This window comes from Patiria miniata, unplaced genomic scaffold (genome assembly GCF_015706575.1).
Source record: "Patiria miniata isolate m_02_andy unplaced genomic scaffold, ASM1570657v1 HiC_scaffold_23, whole genome shotgun sequence".
NCBI lineage: Eukaryota > Metazoa > Echinodermata > Asteroidea > Valvatida > Asterinidae > Patiria > Patiria miniata.
In genome coordinates, this window is record NW_024037062.1 from 3,139,291 (window position 1) to 3,147,323 (window position 8,033).

Here is an 8,033-nt window from a genome sequence, read left to right on the forward strand (position 1 = left end):
ATGGCCGTCTCAAAAGCTGGAGTTTTATCCTTCATCCTGCCGGTCTTCCTGGCAGGTTTCGTCACCCGTCCTTCGATCATTGAAGATTCAGCTAAGCAGCTCGCTAATCACGTGCAGAATGCCAACATTTCAGCTGAGGTTGTTTCTGAGAAAATCAACCAAGTCGTCCACAGTTCTGGCTTCAAGTTTCTTCTTGTCTACGGACTTGCTGCCGTGCTGACTTACTTGGCTGTTCAGCTGTACAAGGCGGTGACTGAGCCCTTGGCACTCTACTGCGATGAGACCAAATATACGTATTTAGTGGACGGCCCAGCCGACGGCAAATCGGCTGAGAAACGAGTGAGGGATTTGAAGAGATGTCGGAAGGTCGGAGACGTTCCCATATTGGATACGCGGAAAAAAGGTGTATATTAACAAAGCTTTTTAGCATGAAATTTACCAATGCAAACATTGTGCGAAGTATCCAATGCCAACTTTCTTTTAACTTAGGGGTTCACTTACAGGGTAATCAACCAACACACTGAGATTTGTTTATTTTTTTTTATTGCCGGAACATAATCAAACTTATCTAATACATAGAACGGGTCAAATGGGAAAATATGGGAATTTGGCTACATAAAACGGAAAAAATCGCGGAAAAGGGGACTCATTTTCTTCCAGCTAATCATGGTAACTCATACGGCTGTGCTTTTCTCGGGATGTCAATTTCCAGTGGGGGGGGGGGGGGGGGGGGCACCTGGGGCGTCAACTTTTTATGGGGGGAGTGAGCCCCCCCCCCCGCCAACGGCCCCCCGTAGCTTCGTTGCTGCTTTACATTCCTTCGGCTCGGTCACGTTGTAGCCTCGTCCTTCGCACGGCAGCTTCTCAGCTGCGAGTAAGGACGCTTAGCCCTTACCCCACCCAAAACATTGATGAATACCCTTTAAAAAATATGAACGAAAAGTTCCAAAGGAAAACAGTGAAAAAAAGCATCATTCTCATTGCAGAAAAAAAGCTACTTGATTAATTTCATATTACAAAACCAAATCTGGCAGTAAAAATAATATTTTAATCTTAACTCAGTTAGTTTCTTAAAATCTCATTTGAAATTGAATGCATGTGTGTAAATCTCTGGTACTGACACCGAACTGCGCAGAGCTTCAAAATGGCATTCTGTAAACATGGCTTTAGTAATACATGCATAACCATTGGGAGCATGGTTTAATTTCAGTGATTTTTTTTCACATGAGTTCTTATGTTCTTTTAATACATAATCTCATCGGTATATCAACCTTGATTGCTTGTGTAAAAAAACCATTAGTCAAGGTTTATTTCTTATTGAGTCACCCCGGAATTCTTCTATTCGCTGGCATGGCCCCTACCATGTACCGCCTTATCCAAAGGCGCTTGTGACCGCTAATCCCTTTCACGAAAACTTGTTCACGAAACGCAGTTTAATATAGTTCACAAAACACTGAATGTTCAAGGGCGTATATAGCAAGGTCATTTTGATTGGGGGTTGGATGTTAAAAGGGCACTCGCTATATCATCCGTCCTGAAAGGAAGACAGGGTTTTCTCACTGATATCAGACATTTTCCATGTTAGCAAATTTGCTAACTTTAGTGTTCCAAGACAATATCGCCGTCTGATTGTAGTCTAGGCACCAGTTGTTAAAGAGGAGCCTAACGGCAGCGGTCGGACTATCCAACGATAGCACAAGGAAACTGGTTACCATGTCTTTGGATAGAGGCGGATGGAGCAAGCGAAGTCGAGAGGCCTCGCTCCTGTGACAAAACTTCCAAAACTTAAAACTTAATTTCCATTTAGATTTTCGTAAACTAAATTTCTTGTTTCCCTTTCCCTGACAGGAGGGCTTTCGTTGGTCAGGCCCACTTTACCGACGTCAGCTGGGAGCCACACCCTACCGACAAGCATGTGGCTGTACTTCGTATGTCCACCAAACCCCCGTATTTTTATAATCTGTTCAACATGCCGGCAAACACCTTCCATATCGAGCAGGTATGAGTAAAGAACTTTCCCACTTCAGGCTCAATGTAAAACCAGTCCTGATGTCGGGAATATAAATTTATGAAAAAAAGTATAAAAAGGGGGATACTAGGACCTGTAAGCTGCTGTATAATATAAGCCAAATGTCGACATCCACGTAAGATGAATCGATAGAAACAAGGACGAATAAAATATGCCATATTCGTGAATTAAACGGAACCCAAAACGTTATCCGTTGGTGTACATATTAATATTTATATTGAAGCTTGCGGAGCGAACCGTGTAATTATTATACAGGGTAATTAATCGGAAACAGGCATAAAATGCTGTTTCGCATATTGATTGATCATGACAGATAGGACCCTGCTTCGCCCATTTCCACATGGACAGTCCCCTGCTGGGTGAGCTACAATTGGTCTTAACCGTCACTCCCGTTGGACCCATGCGACAGAGGATTGTGACCGGAGAGGACCCATCTCATTCTACATTGGCAAGAAGGCCTTGTATGAACAGTACTACCAGGTTAGAATTCCGCCTTCCCCTCCCAATTAACCGCGCCTATCGCCACTCCTCCTCCTCAGCCATGTCAGCCCTTACTTGTCATTCACTTCCCGTAGGCCTGCTGTCGTGTCTACCCTTCCACTTGATCACCATAGTTCACACGCAGGTCATCACTGCGTCTCATTTTGGCGAGAAGATCATTGGCCCATTGGTATGTGTTCCTTTAGGAACAGCATTGTGGAGCCACATTGATCCACTCTCGCTTCTTGTTGTACAAGTCAAATGAATCAAGAGCCGCAGAGTACAAAAAACAAATAATGAAATCAACCTAGGATATACAGGGCGATTAAAAAAAAGAAACCCAAATGTCGGGACCATTTTTGTAGTGAAGTTCTGCATGTAGCACTTTCAAAATCTAGGGTATGAAAGCCAAATTCATAAGCTTTCGTTTAGTACAAGAATCAATCAAATCACTTATGTACTTTTTAAGTTACGGAGTTTTAAACACAATCGCCGTTTTAAGGTTCTGTCCACGGATCACAAAAAAGTTCAGTGTTCTCTCAGCAACACGAAAACAAATAAAGGATGTGTGTGAATTGGCGTTTTGCTGAAAGAACACACACCTTTTGTGTGATCCGTGGCCAGAACTTTAAAACGGTGGTTGCGTTTAAAACTCCGTAACTTGAAAAGTACATGTGATTTGAATGACTCTTGTACTAAAAGAAAGCTTATGAATGGGGCTTTCATATCCTTGATTTTGAAAGTACTACATGCAGAACTTCAGTTAAACAATTGTCCCGACATTTGGGTTTCGATTTTTTGACTCACCCTGTACTCCAACAAGTTCCCAGCATAAATTGAATCAGATACATGTACATGCATTATTAAGACTAATTAAACATGGTCCTGTCCGGACCTCATAGCGAACGGGCTACCATACCTACCTCTACACCGGCCTGCTTCATCCTGCTGCCTGTTAATCTACCCAAACAAGCATTGCTTCACCATCCCCACTACATGTTCGCCAGTCGGGATGCCTTCCCCATCATATATACTGCCTGCCTCGAAATTAATGATAATATGATTACCTCTGCTAGATTTGGGGTGACCTTCCGGTGTGGGCCAACAAGAAGTACGTTCGTAACCCCCCGTTTGTGAAGGAGGATCATCTGATAGCGAAACATCGCCGATTCTTCGCCCAGTTCTACTCTGAGAACAGCCCCAAGTACGACCCGAAAGAGGAATCTATGGATTGGTAAAATTACCGTCTAAGGTTAAAAAGAGAGTACATGTGTATCTCAAAGCTGTCACTTTTAATATTTTGGCTTGGCGATCTACGAGTAAAGGCTTAAGACTAGAATTTACTCTTTTTGCGCTTTCTTTTTTAATTCATATGCAAAGAACATTCATGTAATTGCTGTAATAAAAGGAATTATTTAAGTGTTGTATTTGTCATACGATTTGTTATGTTAACGTATAATTGCTTCATTATAATGTACTACGCTTTAGAAAGCAACCACATAATTTATGTTTTACAAACAAGGATGACGAGGCGTTGAGTTAAAATAGATATATCTTTTTTAGAATGTAATTACTGTTTCGCTCGGAAATCAAAACGAATTGGTCTAGGTGAGCGTAGATAAACATTAAAAACGTTTGACTCAATTTTAACGGGAAGGGGCCGGGAATGTCTATAGATAAAACAAATATTTAGGGGAATGTTTACCTGAATACCATTTTGAAACGTTTTGAAACGATTTCATTGCTGTATTTTTGTGAACCCTACCCACAAGTATGACAGAATTGAATAAAAGAAAATAATTTGTTTGAACGTACTCCCGAAATTTCCTGTAATCGTAGAAAAATTCCCACTTCCGCCCGAGGGCTAATTCATTCAAACTTTTTTGATAACTTACTTTTTTTCCTGATAAACACGTTGTGTGACATGAATAAATAATCCACCTGTTGAAATTTAAGTTAAGATGCACTTTGATGTGACAACTGAAGGTTACAATTTGTGAATATCACTTCACTTCGTCGACGTTTCTGGGAATCGCCGATAGAGTGCAGTAGTTACAACCTCGATCCAGCTCTTCGTGAGAGGCATCATATAGGAAATAATGGTCTCGTACCTTTAGGGGGATGAGGTGGGCATGCACAAGCACAAAACACTGCGACGCCCATGAATTATAGGACGACTTATGTTATCATTTACTCAATTGCTGCAGTTCGATGGTCCCAAAGACAAGGGATCCTATTCAAGATCGTTTAATGTAGCTTGAAACTTGCACAATTGTTTTGAGCATTGCTAGCCTATTTGATTCCCCCAAGTCATAAGAAAAAATCGTGTGTACAGAGAAACAAATAATGAGTATCATCAGCATGCTTTTTATTAACAAAAAGGTGTTAATATTTTCATCATCTGCTTGCTTTTTATAAAGTTTGCTTTTAGTAGCCTATACTTCTATTTGTACTGTAAACAGGTTCTTATCGGTAATTTAGGTACAACGTTGTGAGTAGCGGCGTAGACGGGTGCGTGGCATGGGGGCACGCTCCCTCTAAACAATCTGGAAATGTGTATCACCATGGTTAATGGTTTAACAGAAAGTGGGCGCCCCACAGTAACATCCAGCCCCCTACCCCCACTCCCCCGTGTGAGAATTACCCTGGCTACGCCGCTGGTTTTGAGTTTACACTTAAAATATTTCGACAGATTTTCGCCAATCTCTGCCAGATCATAATTATAAGTAGTTGTGTTTTATACAAGGCATGCTGCGAATAAAACTGACAAAAGAGGGCTGAATTAGATCACAACAACATAACTCTTCATGTAAAGGTATCATTAGCCGTTATAGTAAATCAACTTAGCGGAAATCCTTAACAGATGACATGTTGCAGTTTAGGTGGCGTCTGTGATGTTGTTTGCGTTACAATTAAGCCTTCGTTACAAACGTTCTTTAATAAAAACAACTTCATTTACTGCTACAAATTTTGTCATAATTTTAAAATCTTTCAAATAGACCTTTTGCAACCGCTTGAACTTTTTGGTAACTTTTAAATAATTGTACGAAGCTTAATAATTTTACGATGCTTAAATCGCTACCGGGTGATATTCCTCGACGAGCAAGTTATTGTGGAGATAAACCTTGCCCAACCTATTGCATATCCTTAATCTACATGAATTGAAAATTCATTCGAATAAATCGTATTTAGATAGTTTACGTCTTGTTTGATTTGCTTTATTTCTTTAATAAAGACGTGAACTATATTAAGTAACGGGGCTTGTATTGTTTTCGCTGATTACACGCTATAATATGGCGTGCAGGAGAAGTAGCTATTGATCGTGTCAAAAAATGGGCTAAATTTTCGTTCAGGTTGTGAAAGAGATCAACAGTTTTTCATGAGCACTGCAACACTTGGTCCTTATGTTGTACAGCAACGTGTTGGTCTCCATAAGTCGTGTAGTCGCACATAAATCACCCCAAAAAGGTGAGAGCTGATTGCATGGTCAAACACAACTGAATTTCAATTCGAGGACTGTCCCTTCAGTTTTGGTCAAGGCCTCAACCTCGGAAGAAATTGCCCATAATATAGCCTGAGACCCATATTTACATGCCAGTGAAAAGAAAAGAAGTAGACTGTACTCTACACCCACGAATTGCATGAATCAGTTTCGGACACAATAACTTTTTTTCTGCTGTCAAAGTTAGCCACATGCCACGTCAGTTGTTAACCCTAAAAGGGCCGGGGGCGGAAACTGACCCCCCCTCGACTTTTTCCGCGATAGCCTTTAACAATTTTTTTTTCGCGTCCCGAGCTGTTATGACTTTTTAGCCTCGAGCCTTGCGCATCTTTTGACACCAAAAATATAAAAATCGGACAAGGGGTTGTCGCGCAGCGAAAATTTTTCCTGCGCTACGCGCCGTGAAAACTGAATTTTCCCATATACGTCGTGTACACGGACCAGAATTACCATTCGTACATATGAATAATTAATTAGCCATAATTCCAAAAACCCTTTGACCTATAGTCATGAAATTTCTTGGGTATGTTCATGAAGAGTTGTTCTATGCATGTACCGAGTTTCAAAATTGTTCGTCACTCAATGGCCGAGATCTTACGGGGACCGCCCCCCCGGCTGAGATTAACGGAGTGAATATCAGGCCACGCTCGAACTTTTTACTTACGCAATATACCAGAGCCATTAATCAGAGCGACAAGGTGAAGTGATTTTCATTGAATAGTATACAAATAATGAATGTTTATGAGTGCAATGGTGAGAATATTTTCATGAGTTGAAAGATTGAATGTTCCATTCAACGAGGCGAAGCCGAGTTGAATGGAACATTCCATCTTTCCACGATTATCACCATTGCACGAATGCGAAACATTCATTATTTGTTTTTCATATAACCGACATACAGATCCTTGTCATTTGATTGGTGGAACTCACATCACGTGGCATTCGTTATTGCTCCAATTCATGCCACGGCTCAAAAAGTACTTTCCGCCCATGGGCAATCCGCTGCTTAACAGCCGATTTTGTGCTTACCCAGCCTCCGTTTATGGCATAGAGGCCGTAAAGTCCGCCGCACACGAGAGCTACGTCCTGAGCAAAAAGTCATTCGAGGCTGTTTGCTCAGCCCGAAGTTTACAAAATATCCCCGTGTTCGGTGATTTGTTTGCTCGCGAGGCCGTGAGGGAAATATCTATCCTTTTTGAATTCTTTTGCCACGCGAGGTGAAAAACTCACCGTATGCGGTCAACCCGAGGTACCTTCTGAGCTAAAAAGATTATAGCCAATGAAATCACGTACTCTGTATACGTAATTTTCAGATATTTTTGTGCAAATCTTCTAAAGCCTGTTGGCGTTTGTCCCCATTTTTTAAATCACGCGACCGACAGACAAGAATATTGTGCTTTCATTGGTCACTTAATCTTTTAGCTCAGCCCGTAGCTCAGCGCGTAGGGTAGCTATCGTACGCGTGTGCGGCGGGCTTTAGCAGTAAGAAAGCGTGCTTAAAACTCCTCCTGGATGGTATAGTTTTTCGATACCTTTACCGGTGTCACGGTCTCACTTCTCCGGTGTGCTAGCTTCCCGTCCCGGTTGGATTCGGCGGATAATTGAGCACGTTACAGTGCACGTTACATGAGCACGATACATGCTCATGAGTCCACTGTGCTTACTTTTCCTCGGGCTGTGTTGTGAAGTCTACCAAGTCCATTAATAACACAGTGATGGACACCCAAGAATGAGTTATGTAACACTTCCTGTGGGTCAAGTCATTCCATGGTCTTGCAAGCATTCTGATTTGTGTTCCCAGTGTCATGTGTGTGTTTTCATGAGGGAATAAATACTAAGAACGAACTCCTTGCTCAATCGTGGTCTTTTTGGTTATTGCGCACGCCACGAAAATTCTGGATTCGACTGGTTCCCTGTGAATAACGTATACATACAAATATCCCGAGATCTTACGTGCACCAGTACAACACCAGACTCAGCACACCAAAAAAGTTGGCGAAAATGTACACTACTGCGCACAAT

At 41.6% G+C, this 8,033-nt stretch overlaps 1 pseudogene; it reads left to right on the forward strand.

The window, feature by feature from the left end:
- LOC119731379 lies at nt 1–4,171 on the forward strand (annotated as a pseudogene).
- The last annotated feature ends 3,862 nt before the right edge of the window (nt 4,172–8,033 follow it).